Genomic DNA, 8,136 nt, shown 5'->3' on the forward strand with positions numbered 1-8,136 from the left:
TAATCCTTTCAATCCGGAACCTGGGAGGTTTTTCCAGTTCCTTAGTTCTGTTTACTTTCCTTTTTCAGGTTTTTAAAGTTTTCATCATACAGGTCCTTCACCTCTTTTGTTAATTCCTAAGTATTTTATTTTTCAGGGGGCTATTACAAATGTGGTTGCTCTCCTAATTTCAGCCGAGCACTTCTCATTATTGGCATACAAGAAAGCCAATTTTTGACAGCTAATTTTATACCCTGGTACTTTGCCAAAGTTTATTTTATTTTATTTATTTATTTATATTTATTTTTTATTGTGAAAATGCTGTACAGCGGGGTTACAATTACATGGGCAAGATAATGAGTACATTTCTTATCAAGCATTGTAGCCACCTCTTTTGTTTCCCCTTCCCATCCCTTCCCAGCCTCCCCTATCCCCCCCCCCCACCACCAAAGTTGTCAAGTTTGTTTTCGACATGACAATGTGTACTTCTCATTGTTGCAATGGGTCCACCTGTATCCTTATTTAAACGACTTGTTTCTCCCCTTCCCCTCCACAAATTATACTGACATCAAATACAGTTAAAGCAGGGGTTATACTGTGGGGGAGGGACATACAAAGCAACTAAGAAATAATCTTATAAATGCGTTAGAAACAAATGCATGAAAGAAAAAAACATTTAAAATACATATCTTAGGGTTCATTTTCCTAACATCACCTTATCTGACCTTTTCTGCTTGACTCATACATGTACTAGATATAGCAAATAATGGAAACCATGGGATCTATGTTTCTTTGGGCTTGGCTTACTTCACTTAATATAAAAGTTTCTGATCAGCTCAAGTAACTTGGGAGAGCAGTCCATGGTGTTCTTTAAATACAAGATCATGTCATCTGCAAAGAGGGAGAGTTTTACTTCATCCTTCCCTATTTGGATCCACTTTATGTCTGCATCATGTCTTATTGCTGTAGCTAGACATTCTAATACTAGGTGGAAGAGGAGTGGGGAGAGTGGACACCCTGAATGAGTGGACACACACTCATTCCTGAATTTAGAGGAAATGGCTTTAACTTTTTGCCATTACATATAATGCTGGCTGTAGGTTTGTGTATATAGCCTTTATTATATTCAGGAATGTTCCATGGATTCCTAGTTTTCCAGAGCCTTCATCATAAAGGAATGTTGGATGTTGTAATGCTTTTTCTGCATCTATTGAGGTAACCATGTGTTTCTTATCCTTGCTCTTGTTGATGTGATGAATTATATTGTTTTGTGCATATTGAACCAGCTTTGCATCCCTGAAATGAATCATGTTTGATCATGATATATGATTCTTTTGATGAGTTGTGGAAGTCCAATAGCCAAAATTTTGTTGAGAAGTTTTTGATATTCATAAAAGAAATGGTCTATAGTTCTCTTTCTTTGATGAGTTCCTGCCTGGTTTTGGGATGAAAGTTATGCTGGCTTCATAAGAAGATTGTGGTAGTAAAGTTTTGCTTTCAATTTCATTGAAGAGATGGAGAAATAGTAGTGTGAATTCTGTGTTGAAGTCCTTGTAGAATTCAGTTGTAAATCCACCTGGTCCTGGACTTTTCTTGGGTGGGAGGTCTTTTATTGCTGCTTCTATTTCGATGCTTGATATGGGTCTGTTAAGTTGTTTTAAATCATCTTGGTTTAGTTTGGGCATGTCAATATTTGGTAGAAATTTGTCCATACCTTTCAGATTCTCAAACTTATTAGCATAGAGTTTTGAGAATATTATTATATTCTTATATTCTTATTCTTATATTATATTCTTATATTATTATTATATTTTGAGAATATTATTATTATATTCCGTTATTATATTCTGAATCTTGGCTGTTTCTGTAGTGATGTTTCAATTCTCATCACTGAGTTTGTTTATTTGGGTGTGTTCTCTCTTTGTCCTCATAAAACTTGCTAATGGACTGTCAATGTTATTAATGTTTTCAAAGAACCAACTCTTTGTTTTATTAATTCTTTCTATAGTTCTATGGACCCTAATTCCTTTAATTTGGATTTAATTTTATTTGCTTCCATCTACTGGATTAAGGTTTAGCTTGTTGTTATTTTTCAAGGAGTTTTAGGTTCCCTCATTAAATTGTTGGTTTCAGACCTTTTCAATTTGTTTATGTAGGAACTCAGAGTTGTAAACTTTCCTCTGAGTACTGCCTTTGCTGTGTCCTAGAGGAGCTGGTAATTTGCAAGATCATTTTTGATGTGTTTCATGAACGTGTGAATTTCCTTTCTAATCTCTTCCATGATCCATTGGCCATTTAATAGTGTGTTTTTCAGCCTCCATGTTTTACAGGATTTCCTCTGGTGCTTTTGGTTTTGAATTCTAATTTTACTCCCTTGTGATCTTTGAGAATGCAGGGTATAAGTTCAATGTTTTTGAATTTGGACAGCTTTTCTTTGTGACCTAGAATGTGGTCTATTTTGGAGAATGTTCAATGTGTGCTGAGAAGAAGGTGTAATCTGATGCTGGTGGGTGAAATATTCAATAGATGTCTATTAAGTCGAGTTGATCTATGCAGAATATATTATCTGAGTTTTCTCTGTTGAGTTTTTGCTGAGTTGATCTGTCTAGTGGGGACAGTGGTGTATTAAAATCCCTCACAATTAATGTCTTTGTATCTATGTGAGATTTGAGGGAAAGTACTGTTTCTTGGATAAATTTCGGTGCTCTGTTATTTGGTGAGTTTATGTTTAGAATCTTAATATCCTCTTGAAGGAGAGGTTCCTTAATTAGTATGCAGTGAACTACTTTATCAGTTCTCATTGATTTTAATTTGAAGCCTATTTCATCTGATAGTAGGACTGCAACTCCCATCTGTTTATAGGGGCCATTTTTGCATGATATATTTTATTCCACCCATTCATTTTGCAGAATATATTTATTTTTGTAGGCAAGGTGTGTCTCTTGAACACAACACATAGAAGCATCTTGATTTTTGATCCAACTGGACAAACTATGTTGCTTAATTGGAGAGTTAATACCATTAATATTAAGGGTTAGGACTTAGAGGTGTCTGTCTGCCCCTATATTTTTATCCATATTTTCAGGGCAAACTGTGCCTTGGCTGTTCTTGTTGTGATTACATATTTTTCTATTTGTGGACTGATTCATTGCCTGTATTCTGTTCTTGTTGGTTTTCTATATGTAGAACGTTTTTGAGGATTTTTTGGAGAGCTGGTTTGGTAGTGACATATTGCTTCAGATTTTCCTTGCTGTGGAAGGTTTTTATTTGTCCTTCTGCTATGAATGAGAGCTTAGCTGGATAGATTATTCTTGGTTGGTAATTATTTGACTTTAGGGCATGGCATATGTCTTTCGAGGTCATCCTTGCTTTTATGGTGTCTGCTGAGAATTATGAGGTTATTCTGATTGAGTTATTTTTACATGTGATTGTTCTCTTCTCCCTGGCAGCTTTAACAATTCTTTCTTTAGTGGCTATTGAACCTGTTCAGATTATAATGTAGGGGTAGGATGACCTTTTCGGATCTGGTCTATTTGGGGTTCTAAAAATTTCTTGTATCTGGATGGGCCTGTCCTTTTGTATATTTGGTAAGTTCTCTGCTAGGAGTCTGCTGAATATATTTTCTAATTCATTAGTTTCTCTCTCCAGGGCCTCTTGTATACCTATGATTCTCAAATTAGACTTTCTTAAGTATTTCATGCAGTGATCTGTCATGCTTCTTAGTTTTGTTATGAATAATCGTGTGCTCTTTCTCTATGGAGTCAGCCTCTTATATTTTTTTCCTCGGCCTCCTCCATTCTAGTTTGAAGGCTTTTCACTTCGGTGCTGTCACCTTTACTTCTTGCTGGTCTTTTTTAATAGCGACCAGCTCCTTATTAAGGTTTCCTTTTAAGTCTTGAACAGATTGCCTTACTTCCTAGAGTTGGTTTTCAGACTTTTCTTTCCACTCCTTAATCTGGGTTCCAATCTTTTCTTTAGTTTCTTTCTCCTTCTGCTGGAATTCCTTTATCTTTTTATTTGTGGAGGCCATGAAGTCATCCATTAGCTTCTGGTTGTGCTCATTGCATTTTCTGATAATAGTAGGCAGGGTGTCCAATTTTTCATACAGCAGGTTTGTCAGCCATGCTTTTAATCTATCTTGAGCATTATCCTCTAGGTTATTCTGGGACTTCTCTGTAGCTTGTTTATATGGAGCTGGTGTTGGGGTTTGTTGATTGGCCGTGTTCTTTGTATTTCTGCGGTTAGTTCTACCCATTTGGAGACAAGAAACACTTGTACAACAGTTTGACAGTCTTTTTTTTGGATGGGAGCCAAGCTGGTGTCATGTAGATGTATAGATCTTAGGGTTTCAACATTATATGTAGGTGTTTTCCTATTTAGCTCTTTTTTTCTTTGCTTGGAGAGGGATATTGTGGCTTCAGGGTTGAGATTCTGTATAGTTTTAACATTTGAGACAACTTGGATTTGACTGTTGAGTAGTCTGATCCTTAGAGTTAACAAGGTGGGCCCCTTGTACTCAAAATAGTGAAATGGAACCAATTTTATGGTCAAATATAGAACTAACTGTAAGTTGGGTCAGATATAAACCATTAGGAATCAATGGGCTGGAGCAGATGAAGAAGTGAAATGTTAGGATTGGAGAGATATGAGTTCAAGTTCAGAGGAGAACTTGGTTATAATGCTAGTAGAGGGTAAGAACAGCTTAGGGGAGCGTTATATGTGGTAGAAGGAGAATAAAGACCTTGTTATCAAGTGTTAAGTGGTGGAAAAGAATTTGAAGAAAGGTTATGTAGGGAGTAGCTTAAAGATCGAGATGAAGTTAAGAAAAAGAAGTTATACATAAGTGCATTTGGGAGACTTTCAGAGATTAGAGAAAGATTATTCAGATATTATTGGAGAGTTGCTTAATCTAAGTTAATTCCTGTAATTATTGTTTACACACATAAAAGGAAGCCTTGTTTTGTGTATAGAACTAGGCAGGGTAGCTCTAATGGAGTAGTAATATAATCTGGAGAGAAAGGAGAAGGGGAGAGTGAAAGGAAAAGAAAAGGGAAAAAGACTTACAAATCAGGAAATTGGAAAGTGGGAGAAAAAAAACAAATAATTATGAGTAATGTAAGTGGAATAGCAAATCCTAATTCACAATACACATAATTAACCATAGAAATAAAAACAGTGAACAAATGATCAGACATTAAAATTAACAAAACAAAACAAAAGCGGAGATAATAAAAAACAAAAATTAAATAATGGGTTTTTCAGGTTCTTTAGGGGACCTTTAGTCTTCCCATATTCCTCAGAGCAGATTCCTGATAGAATCTTATATGCCTTCCTATAGTCCACTTTTCTTGTGGCTTGATTGGGAGCAGAAGCCATCCTAAGATTTTCAACCCACCACAGAGGAGTGCTTTTCTTTGGCCAGTAAGTCCTCTACAGTCAAGTGATAATTCTAACATTCTCATCTGCAGAATATCTTGCTTGAAAGTTATATGAAAGGATATGTTCAAAATTCTTCTGGAGATACTACTGCATTCTTGATAACTCTGGAAAATTAAATAACTAAATAATAAAAGAAACTGAGGGCAGAATACTATCCTTCTAAATGCTACAGTGGAACCATACTGTGAACCACCTTTTCTAATTACAGCAATTTCTCATCTAATCTAATATTAGCAATTTCAAATGGTACAACCCATAACTTAATTATCAAATATTTACTGAGAAGCTACTAAAGGCTAAAATCTGTCTTTTTATCTGTACGATATCCTGGTAAGATTGAGTGGAAAATAGGAAATTCATTCATTTCAAAGGCTTTTCTGGAGAAGGAATGTTGTGTTTCTTGAGAATCTCTTATAATTCATGATTTCCCCATGTTATCACTACATATGTTGTTTGGAACACATATGAAGTGGATCTTTAAAAATGTTTTGAACTAAATATTTAACATGAAATTACCATGTATTTTTCAATGACTTCAATTTTTCATATTATTTTGAAGCTTATGATAAATAACAACTAACATTTAGGCATCAATATTTTCATAGTACTCACATATACAGTATTCTCATTTAAGATTGCAAACAAAGACAATACAAAGTATGCACTAGTAATGAAGTAGAATATTAGGAAGAACTTAAAGATAATCAACTGTCTTTGTGTGCATTTGAAAAATAATGTAACATATTAAATCCTGTGTCACTGAACCTCTGGAATACACAGGGGGAACCCACTTCACATCTGCCTGTGATAAATCATCACTGCCCACCGCTGGATAGACAAAAGTTTCTCTGGTGAGCCCTAACTGAACATCCTTGTGAGCCATGCAATTATTATAGCTCCACACTGCCGATGCTTCTGCAGTAAGGAGTCCATATACCGTTTCACTCATCCCAGTGCAGATGCAGTGCAACTATTTCTGACAGGAGGCCTGACAGAGGATGGCATCCTGATCTTTATTCACTTCACTTGTGCAAATTCCACAAGGATACACAGGGTCAGAAGACAAATTGCCATGGCGATTGGGGTGTTGGGAGGTTTATTGCTTTCTTCATCACTGCACACCTCAGCAGCACCTCTGGGGTGCCATGGCTTATTCTGTGTCCCATTTACATGGATGCTGTTTGTGGCTTCAGTACTACTTGAAAGGCTGTTCTCTGGATTGACTACATTGTCTTGGGTAACATTTTTCAATTCAATATTAATCTGACTCACTGTGTACTCCATATTTAAGTGAAGTGGAAGAGTGGAGGAATATTGACTTATGCTTTTGGTGGCTCCTTAGGGAAAGTCTTGTTTCAGACTTTATGCTTTTGCTTGACCAAAAGTGTTTGGAGGTGGAATAAAAGAATGATTTCATTCTAATGAAGGGGGAAAAATTTGGGTTATTTGCAGGGACAAAATTTGATACCTAATCAGGGTTGGATACTTTTCCAACATTCGGTGCAGGAATCTGACTGAAGTTTCAGAGTGATTTTGTCTAAAATGTTGATTGGGTATGTTAACATTTTGACTTAGCACATTATTATAAAATGGATTTCCCAAACTAGAATTATCATGTAGCTCAAAGTTAAAAGCATGAGGTCAGTTAAAACACATGCCCAAAGGATTCTGAAGAAATGGTTGTTCCTCATTTCTGCGTTTGGAACAGAGTAGGGAGCAGACATTCTTACATTCTTAGGGGGACCTGTGGCGGCATTCTGAATGTGTCATAACCTCCAAAGCCAGGATAACTGGGGCCAAGATATGGGTTTGATTAAGGTAGTGGTTTATAGGAAATAGTATTATAGTTGTCTTCCATAGGATTAGCAGTCACAAGATAGTCTGAGTGGGGACTTGGTGGTGGAGCATACTCAGTCAGTGGAGGAAAAGAAGGTCCCTGTGCATTTGCCTAACATTTTTCTTATCTGGACTTCCTAGTTGTGTACCTGGTCCTCCTAATCCATCCTGTCCACTATCACCACCTCGGACTCTCTTCAACCCCATGGGTCCTTGTCCTGTTCCACGGACTTCAACGACCATGTGGCATTGCTCTCCAGCAGCAGGAATCCATTCTCCATGTTGTGGCAGATGTGGCGGCTCCTACCCAACCCGGGCTGGTCCTGCAGTGTCCTCAGACTCCTCCTCAGCCTCCACCTCCACGTGACAGGGCTGATGCAAATCTGCCCGCCGTATATCTGCTAGCTGTGTTTCCTGTTAGGTGGCATATCACAGAGCACACAAATTTGGAAATGCTTAGTGAGCTAAGTGTTCAGATTAACATCTGGATTTAAAGCATGACAGAGTGTCTCAATTAGTGGAAGAATCACTACTATGCTGATTAGCCTGCTGGAGGTAGCCATTGCTTCTATCTGCCTTGGTAATGATATCCACAAACACAAGACTCAGGCTTTTTTCAGTCATGAAGGTGATAGTGAGAGGAGCTTTGTTTTTTCAGGAAGCTCAGAAAGGAAGGAATCACAGCTTCAATCCCTAAACTCCTCCATCCCTTGGTTATAAAAAAAAGTCAGTCTGACTCTGTCCTATTTATTTCACGAACAGCATAGCCCAGAAGTTACCTCCAGCTCAAACTTCAATTTTGGTAGTGGAAAGGGAGGCTGGGACCATAGACTCTTTGTATGAGACAAGGGAATCATATTACTCCATCTTCTGGTACAAACA

At 37.1% G+C, this 8,136-nt stretch overlaps 1 pseudogene; it reads right to left on the reverse strand.

Moving 5' to 3' along the window:
- Positions 1 to 6,112: 6,112 nt before the first annotated feature.
- Positions 6,113 to 7,535, reverse strand: LOC138820932 (pygopus homolog 1 pseudogene; annotated as a pseudogene).
- Between the last annotated feature and the right edge of the window lie 601 nt (positions 7,536 to 8,136).

This window comes from Dipodomys merriami, unplaced genomic scaffold (assembly GCF_024711535.1).
Source record: "Dipodomys merriami isolate MVZ:Mamm:240054 unplaced genomic scaffold, mDipMer1.0.p SCAF_9, whole genome shotgun sequence".
NCBI lineage: Eukaryota > Metazoa > Chordata > Mammalia > Rodentia > Heteromyidae > Dipodomys > Dipodomys merriami.